Below are 8,884 nucleotides of genomic sequence, written 5' to 3'. Positions count from 1 at the left end.
CCCGTGTCCCTGGCTCTGTGAGGAAGTAGTGCTAACCCGGGTCCCAGGCTCTGTGAGATAGCAGTGTTAACCCGGGTCCCTGGCTCTGTGAGACAGCAGTGCTAACCCGGGTCCCTGGCGCTGTGAGACAGCAGTGTTAACCCATGTCCCTGGCTCTGTGAGGCAGCAGTGCTAACCCGGGTCCCTGGCGCTGTGAGACAGCAGTGTTAACCAGGGTCCCTGGCTCTGTGAGGAAGTAGTGCTAACCCGGGTCCCTGGCGCTGTGAGACAGCAGTGTTAACCCGGGTCCCTGGCTCTGTGAGACAGCAGTGCTAACCCGGGTCCATGGCTCTGTGAGACAGCAGTGTTAACCCGTGTCCCTGGCTCTGTGAGGAAGTAGTGCTAACCCAGGTCCCTGGGTCTGTGAGACAGCAGTGTTAACCCGGGTCCCTGGCTCTGTGAGACAGCAGTGCTAACCCGGGTCCCTGGCTCTGTGAGGCAGCAACGCTGGCTGAAAGTCATTCAGTTCAGATTTGGAATTTTATTATTTTGCATGCATTCCTGGGATAAAATAATTTATGTAAATAAAGAAGCCAATTCCTTTCCTGCGGATATTTCAATGTGATATTCACCGAGACATTGTTGTGTGTACAAATTCAAACGACAAATTTTAATCATTAAAATCAAGCAAACAGGAGAATAACTGAATGGCCAGTTAATTCTGGCTTTGTTTGGGGCATTGATGGGGAACATGTTGGGTGATGATCCCGCTGGACTGGCTGGACTGCATCAAAGACGGGCAATGAGATCTTTTATATTCATCAGAAAAGGCAATCTGGATATGTTTAAAACCTCATCGGAAAAATTAACTTACATGTTGTTCGAACTCACAGTATAGCATGCTCTCAGCACTGCCCTCCAACAAAACAGCTCTCCCTCAGCACTGCCCTCCAACAAAACAGCACTCCCTCAGTACTGACCCTGTGGCAGTGCAGCACTCCCTCAGTATTGACCCTCTGACAGTGCAGCACTCCCTCAGTACTGACCCTCTGACAGTGCAGCACTCCCTCAGTACTGATCCTCTGACAGTGTGTCATTTCCTCAGTACTGACCCTCTGACAGTGCAGCATTCCCTCAGTACTGATGCTCTGACAGTGCAGCACTCCCTCAGTATTGACCCTCTGACAGTGCAGCACTCCCTCAGTACTGACCCTCTGACAGTGCAGCACTCCCTCAGTACTGATCCTCTGACAGTGTGTCATTTCCTCAGTACTGACCCTCTGACAGTGCAGCACTCTCTCAGTACTGACTCTCTGACAGTGCAGCACTCCCTCAGTACTGACCCTCTGACAGTGCAGCACTCCCTCAGTACTGATCCTCTGACAGTGCGTCATTTCCTCAGTACTGACCCTCTGACAGGGCAGCACTCCCTCAGTACTGACCCTCTGACAGAACAGCACTCCCTCAGTACTAACCCTCTGACAGTGCGGCACTCCCTCAGTACTGACCCTCTGACAGTGCGGCACTCCCTCAGTACTGACCCTCTGACAGTGCGGCACTCCCTCAGTACTGACCCTCTGATAGTGCAGCACTCCCTCAGTACTGACCCTCTGACAGTGCAGCACTCCCTCAGTACTGACCCTCTGACAGTGCGGCACTCCCTCAGTACTGACCCTCTGACAGTGCGGCCCTCCCTCAGTACTGAGCCTCTGACAGTGCAGCGCTCCCTCAGTACTGACCCTCTGACAGTGCAGCACTCCCTCAGTACTGACCCTCTGACAGTGCAGCACTCCCTCAGTACTGACCCTCTGACAGTGCAGCACTCCCTCAGTACTGACCCTCTGACAGTGCGGCACTCCCTCAGTACTGACCCTCTGACAGTGCAATGCTCCCAAATACCCCAATGAGTATCTGAATTAGGTTTCATTTATCATTCACAGTGTTTCCCTTATTTACTTGTTATGCAATAGCAAACCTGGAATGTGAGAATAGTAATTTCAACACTCGCAAAGTTTAATCATTCAATTTATTTTGTAAAATATTCAGATTAGATAAACACATCATTTTCCAGTTTTACAAATAGGTGTAAAAGGCCTTTGGCAACAGGCTCCTGAAGTAAATAAAAACTTCACACCAAAGCATTTATCTGGAAAAAAAGGTTCTTTTGCAATTTTAACATTTACATCAAACTGTGCAATTTGCCATACATCACTTTGTCTCAAATTCCATTCTTGAGTGATGTGGCAGGACTGCGATTGACCACCTTACTGATTCATACCAACAGGATTGATCAGACCTACATACTTAGAATTCTACCATCACACGTCACGGGTAAAACATTAAGTTTGACATCAAGGTCTCTTGGTGTTTGATATGTTCCGAGTCGCTCAGAAAGGGGATTGGGTCAGAGGTTGTGGGTGATGCAAATGCTAACGCACAAAACACGACAACTCTCAACTTGTCATTACCGAGGGAACGGGAACAGCTGTTTGATTAACCTAAGGGGCAATTCTGGAATGGTTCTACTCTAATATAAACTTCCTGCACAAAAACCTCTGAAACATTTTACAGTTGGGAGAGAAGAAGTTAAGGAGGAAGCCAAACTTTGCTTCTTTGGCTGTAAGCTCGTGCGATGGGCGTATTTTGTTACAAATGTGAAGTGCTTTTTTTTCCCAGGTCTAACTTTGTCTTAATTTTCGCTCCTTCCAGGGGCTTTGACAAGAGTTCTGCCCCAGAGTTAATTTGATCCACAAAAACCCCACCCTCCAGTTCACTGAAGCAGTGAAGCAAACACCAATCAGTCGTCACAAAGCACCTTCTTGACGAAGGTGAATGAGAGCTTGTCATCTAATGGCAGGACTAACTCCATTGTTTATGGGATGGCATCAACACTCCCTTCTCATTGCGCACATGAAAGCACATGAAAGGCTCTAAGCTACAACATCTCAGTAATTTGTTCATTTCATTGGGAAGGACGCGCTCACAGTGTTTGGGTGATTATTACATTCATTTCTTATTTATCAACTTGGTACAGTTGAGCAATTGGCTTGGGAAAACATTGTGCTAGAAAAGGATTATTACTCTGGGAGATATTTCAATGGGTGTTACCTCAGCTCTTAATATCCTCTAAGCGATTTGATTCAATGTGGCAAAAATGCATTTGATTGAACATTTACACAATAACTCTCTACAATTATCAGGAGAAATAGTGAAGATTTATAGCTGTGGATCTGAGTTAGTCTCACATCTGTGCTTTACATTCTTTCCTTTTATGACTCCAGGTTTAATCCATTCATTTGAATGTTGAAAATGACCTAGAATTACACATCTTTACAGCACAGAAAGAGGTAATTCAGCCCAGCTGGCCCATGGTGATGTTTCTGCTCCGCACGAGGCTCTGCCCATATTACTCCATCTCCCACTATCAACTTATCCTTCTCCCTCATGTCTTTATCTAGTTTCCCATTGAAGGCATATATCCTATTTACCTGAATCATTCCCTTTGGGAGCGAGTTCCACATTCTCCCCACTCCCTGTGGGAGTAAGTTCCACATTCTCCCCACTCCCCGTGGGAGTAATTTCCACATTCTCCCCACTCCCTGTGGGAGTAAGTTCCACTTTCTCCCCACTCCCCATGGGAGCGAATTCCACATTCTCCCCACTCCCCGTGGGAGCGAGTTCCACATTCTCCCCACTCCCCGTGGGAGCGAATTCCACATTCTCCCCACTCCCCGTGGGAGCGAGTTCCACTTTCTCCCCACTCCCTGTGGGAGCGAGTCCCACATTCTCCCCACTCCCCGTGGGAGCAAGTTCCACATTCTCCCCACTCCCCGTGGGAGCGAGTCCCACATTCTCCCCACTCCCTGTGGGAGCGAGTCCCACATTCTCCCCACTCCCTGTGGGAGCGAGTCCCACATTCTCCCCATTCCCCGTGGGAGAGTGTGCCACATTCTCCCCACTCCCTGTGGGAGCGAGTCCCACATTCTCATCTCTCTCTGCGGGAGCGAGTTCCACATTCTCCCCGTTCCTTGTGGGACGAGTTCCACATTCTCTGCAATCCCCGTGGGAGCGAATCCCACATTCTCTCCCCTCCCTGTGGGAACAAGTTCCACATTCTCCCCAATCCCTGTGGGAGCGAGTCCCACATTCTTCCCACTCTGGGCAAAGAGGTTCCTTCTGAATACCCTATTGGATTTATTGGTGGTTGCCTTATATTTAATACTCCCAGTTTTCACCTCACCACATGTGGAAATATCTTCTCTTTGACTACCCTATCAGAATCTCTTCATAATTTTAAAGGTCCCGACTCGAACTTGGGCATGTTTTCTTTTTCTTAAAGTTAAGAGTGAGCATGCAAGTGTCATTTAAATAAAAGGACCTTGACCACATTACACAGCGTTTAATTAATCTGCTCTCAGTGAGGGTCTCAATTTGCAAAGTCTAGCAGTTTAGAAATAAAACAATTCTCGTGATGAATGCGTCACTGGTTATCCAATGTGTTAAGTGGGCACAGTATGGACAGAGGTCAAAGATTGATCAGTGTGCTGGGGTCAAACCCGGGTGCCAGTATCATCAACAGAGTGGATCCAAATACAAGGGACCCAAAGAAGAATCCTTTCACTGAAAGATATGTGCAGTTGGATTCTTTGCTGATGTTGTATATGCTGCATTCATCAACTCAGAGGTTTGCTCGTCGCTTGTGCAATGCCCCTGGGCACTTTGCTTATATCGTGTGAATGAGGATGATTCAGTCCATCAAACTAAATCTGCTGCTTCAAATATGACTGCCAACGATGTTGATGCCCCGTGAACGAATTTAAAAAGCGTTTCTGTCAGAACACCAACCATTGGCTCAGGGTTTGCATTATGGGCACGACCATTTTAATAAACCTGAATTTCATGCTTATTTTAGGCGCTCTGTGTATGAAAGCACCACAAGCTGGCCATGCCTCTGCCACTATTCCCAATGAATCTTGTCATTCCCATGCGCTATGCCATTTTCCATGCATCCCGCCACCAGTTTCCGTGCATCTTGTTATTTTCCGTGCGTTATTTCATTTTCCATGCATCCCGCCACTGTTTTCCGTAGATTCTCCCGTGCAGCATGCTACTACTCATGCACTCCATTAGTCCCCATTCATCTTGTCATTGCTCATGCATACCGATACAATTCCCTTGCATCCCGCCATCGTTTTCCATGCATCCTCAATTTCCTGTGCATTCCTTCAGTTCGGCAATATCCTTCAAAGCCCATTTCCTAGCTGTAGAAAACCTCACTGAGAAACAGAAATTAACTGCCGACGTGGGAACAAGAGGGACCCATTCAGCTCTTTAAGCCTTTCAATTAGATTTGATTGATTTGTGGTCCATATAGGTTTGTATGTTCATCTTTGTCTGTGCAGACATATATGTGTATAAGTGTGTAAGTTCAGCCATTAAAGTAGGAAGTTATTTGGGGTAAGGAATCAGACTTCAAAAAAGTTATTTTCTGGATTGGCCAGTAGGATTTATACCTTAGACTTTCCTAACTGATACTTACACTTCTGTTGTAAAGGGAGTTTGTCTTCTACCAAGTTTATTAACAGTAAAGCATTGATGGATCCACTTACAAGGTAACACCACAGCTAAAGATACCATAATAATAACAATAATAGCTTATTGCCACAAGTAGGCTTCAATGAACTTACTGTGAAAAGCCCCTAGTCGCCACATTCCGGACCAGAACCCCCAAACTCAGTCAAGAAAGGCAATGCTGCAGAATATTGGAAAAAGCCAATAGACATATGAGATACTGCAGTCTAAACTACTGGGCCAGTGATCCAGAGCTTGTGTGTTCAAATCCCACCAGGGCCAGTTCGGAAATTGAATTCAATAATTGGTGAGCTGTGCCTGGAAATTGCCATTAAAAATCTGCCAGATCATCACAAAATCACAACCAGTTTACCAATGCCCTTCAGGAAAAATGGACTTCCCACTGCCACCTGCTGTGGACCGCATGTGACTAAAGTCGCTCGCTTGACTCTTAATTAGTACAAATTAATTTATGGGATGTGGGCGTCGCTGGTTAGGTCGGCATTTATCGCCCACCCCAAGTTTCCCTTGAGAAGATGGTGGTGAGCTGCCTTCTTAAACTGCTGCAGTCCCCGGGAGGTGTAGGTACACCCACTGTGCTGTTAGAGGTGAAATTCCAGGAAGGAACGGCAAAAGTGAAGGAACGGCGATATGTTTCCAAGTCAGGGTGGTGAGTGACTTGGAGAAGAACCTCTAGGTGGTAGGGGTTCCCAGGTATCTGCTGCTCGTGTCCTTCTAGGTGTTAGCGGTCATATGTTTGGAAGGTGCTGTCTAAGGAACCTTGGTGAGTTCCTGCAGTACATCTTGTAGATGGTACACACGGTTACCACTGTTCATCAATGGTGGTGGGTTTGAATGGTTGTGGAAGGAGGAGCAAGCAAGCGGGCTGCTTTGTCCTGGATTGTGTCGAGCCTCTTGAGTGTTGTTGGAGCTGCACTCATCCAGGCAAGTGGAGAGTATTCCATTACACTCCTGACTTGTGCCTTGCAGATGGTGGGCAGGCTTACTCACTGCAGGATTCCTAGCCTTTGATCTGTTCGGGTAGCCACAGTAACTAATATGGCTAGTCTAGTTCAGTTTCTTGTCAGTGGTAACCCCCAGGATGCTGATAGTGGTGGATTCAACGATGATAATGCCATTGAATGTCAAGCGGTGATGGTTAGATCCTCTCTTGTAGGAGATGGTCATTACCTGGCACTTGTGTGGTGCAAATGCAACTTGTCACTTGTCAGCCCAAGCCTGGATATTGTCCAGGTCTTGCTGCATTCAGACACTGACTGATTCATTATCTGAGGAGTCAGGAATGGTGCTGAACATTGTGCAATCATCTGCGAACATCCCAACTATGATGGCCAGCTCGGTCTGTAGTGGTATTCCTGCGCCACCTTTGGTGTTGGACATTGAAGTACTGCACCCATCAAGGCATCGAGAGATGAGCATTAGGTACTCCCCTGTCCAGTGGTGGGATCTGTATGGAGTTGGGGGAGGAAGGATCATGGCTTCCATCAATCATTTTGAGGTCAGTCAATGTTTCTTTGGAGGACCTGCCTCCATTTGACTCCCAGGAACCTCTGTCCCTCCTCATCCTCCAGGATTGTCCTGCAAATCTGGAAGCTTCTCTTCTCGACCTTTGATCTTGGACGTGTCTGTATCATTTGGGTGAGAACTTTTGAATTAGCAAAAAGCTAAGAGGAAAGCGCAACTAGGATTAGTCCTCTTAAAGCAGAAAATAAGTTTTCGGCAAGATGCCCAAATTGATGAGGAATTTTGGTTGAGTAAATAAGGAGAAACTATTTCAGTGGGAGAAAAAATGGTAAAAAAAGGGGTACAAATTCAGGATGACGAGGAGAAATGAGGGGAATTCCTTTTATGCCGGGAGCTGGTATGACCTGGAAAGCGCTGCCTGAATGGACGGTAGAAGCAGATTTAGTCGGAACTTGTGAAAGGAAATTGGATAAATATTGAAGGGGAAAAGTTTGTAAGGCTATAGAACATGGAAAGTGGGACAAATTGCATAGCTCCTTCAAAGAGATAGCATAGGAGTGATGGGCCAAAAGGCCTCCTTCTGTGCTATATGAATTGAGTAGCAGAATGTGACGTCAAGTGAGATACAGCAACATCTGGCCGAGGTTTACTTTTTTGAAAATAAGGGGACGCTTTTTGCCAATAGCCTCATTGCAAAGTGGCGACTGTCGAGAGTTGATGGTCTATAGTTTGAAACTATCTTCGCCCCTCGGCGGTTTAGTTGAGTGACTGCCAATTTTACTCATGCTCGGTCAGAATCTCAAACTGACATTTTGCAGCCAAGTTAAATTCCAGAGAATGTTTATAAATCAGGTTTTGTTTCAGAAATTCATTTCAGGAGCTCAGGCAAACTGGGCAAAATATTCCCAGGAGCCTTTTAAACAAGGATTTTCACCACCAAATTCTTCAATTTAATTTTCTGCTGCAGTAAATTGGCAAAAATTGATTCCTTCCTGAGTTTGAGGGTAGGGCTTATTGCAATTATTTAGTTCATGGCTTCTGTGCTTTAGTATGTAGCTTTTAGTTTTAGAAATTAAAGTTTTAACTGCAAAAAATGAAGTAAATGAGATTATAGCAAGTTTGGAGCTTATTATGCTTAAAAGGTTGTGGCCATGTTGATTTAAAAGGTTAACAGATGGAAAGGTTGGATCAAGGGACAGCAGGTGGACTTACTTAACCTGGAGACTTGATGTCTGCAATGCTTGCAAGAAATGCAGTTCCGAGAGATGCTTTGGTTTCATGAGATGGAGTTTAATTTGTTTAAAAGCATTCAATGAACTCTTAAAGGTTGGAAAATCCATTCACTTCCATCAGGATCAAATAAAAAATTGTAAATGAGGGATAATTAAGCTAAAAGCTGGGCTGAGGAGAGTCCAGAGAAGATTATATTGTTATGGAGATGGGCGGAGTTTAGGGGTGATCTCCAGTTTCAATTTATCGGGATGTTTTTGCTGATAGTTAGTTACAGTTTGGACCTCATGTAGTTTGCAGCTCACCGAGATAAAGTAACCAAAAGGAAGGAGAGTCAGATAGATCTGCGCGATAAGCTGAATAAAAAACTAATTACTTCATGAACCGTGTGGAAGATGGGTGAGGCTTACTCTCAGTTTGAATTTTGTGAGGGATCAGAAGCTGGAAGATTGCTTGGTTAAAAATAGTGGACAACCCTACCGTGGTCTTCACAGAGGCTTGTGCCAAAAAAGTGAGAGTAGAGATATCTTGGAAGTGTTGAAAAGTAACCCCAACAAGAGACTGAGGCCACCACTGTCAAGAGAGGGTGAATTAAAGTTTTACAGCTGGAGCTGAGGGA

The sequence above is a fragment of the Scyliorhinus torazame genome, chromosome 8 (genome assembly GCF_047496885.1).
Source record: "Scyliorhinus torazame isolate Kashiwa2021f chromosome 8, sScyTor2.1, whole genome shotgun sequence".
NCBI classification, from domain to species: domain Eukaryota; kingdom Metazoa; phylum Chordata; class Chondrichthyes; order Carcharhiniformes; family Scyliorhinidae; genus Scyliorhinus; species Scyliorhinus torazame.
The sequence above is the reverse complement of the archived record's forward strand: the minus strand, read 5'-3'. Positions refer to the sequence as shown.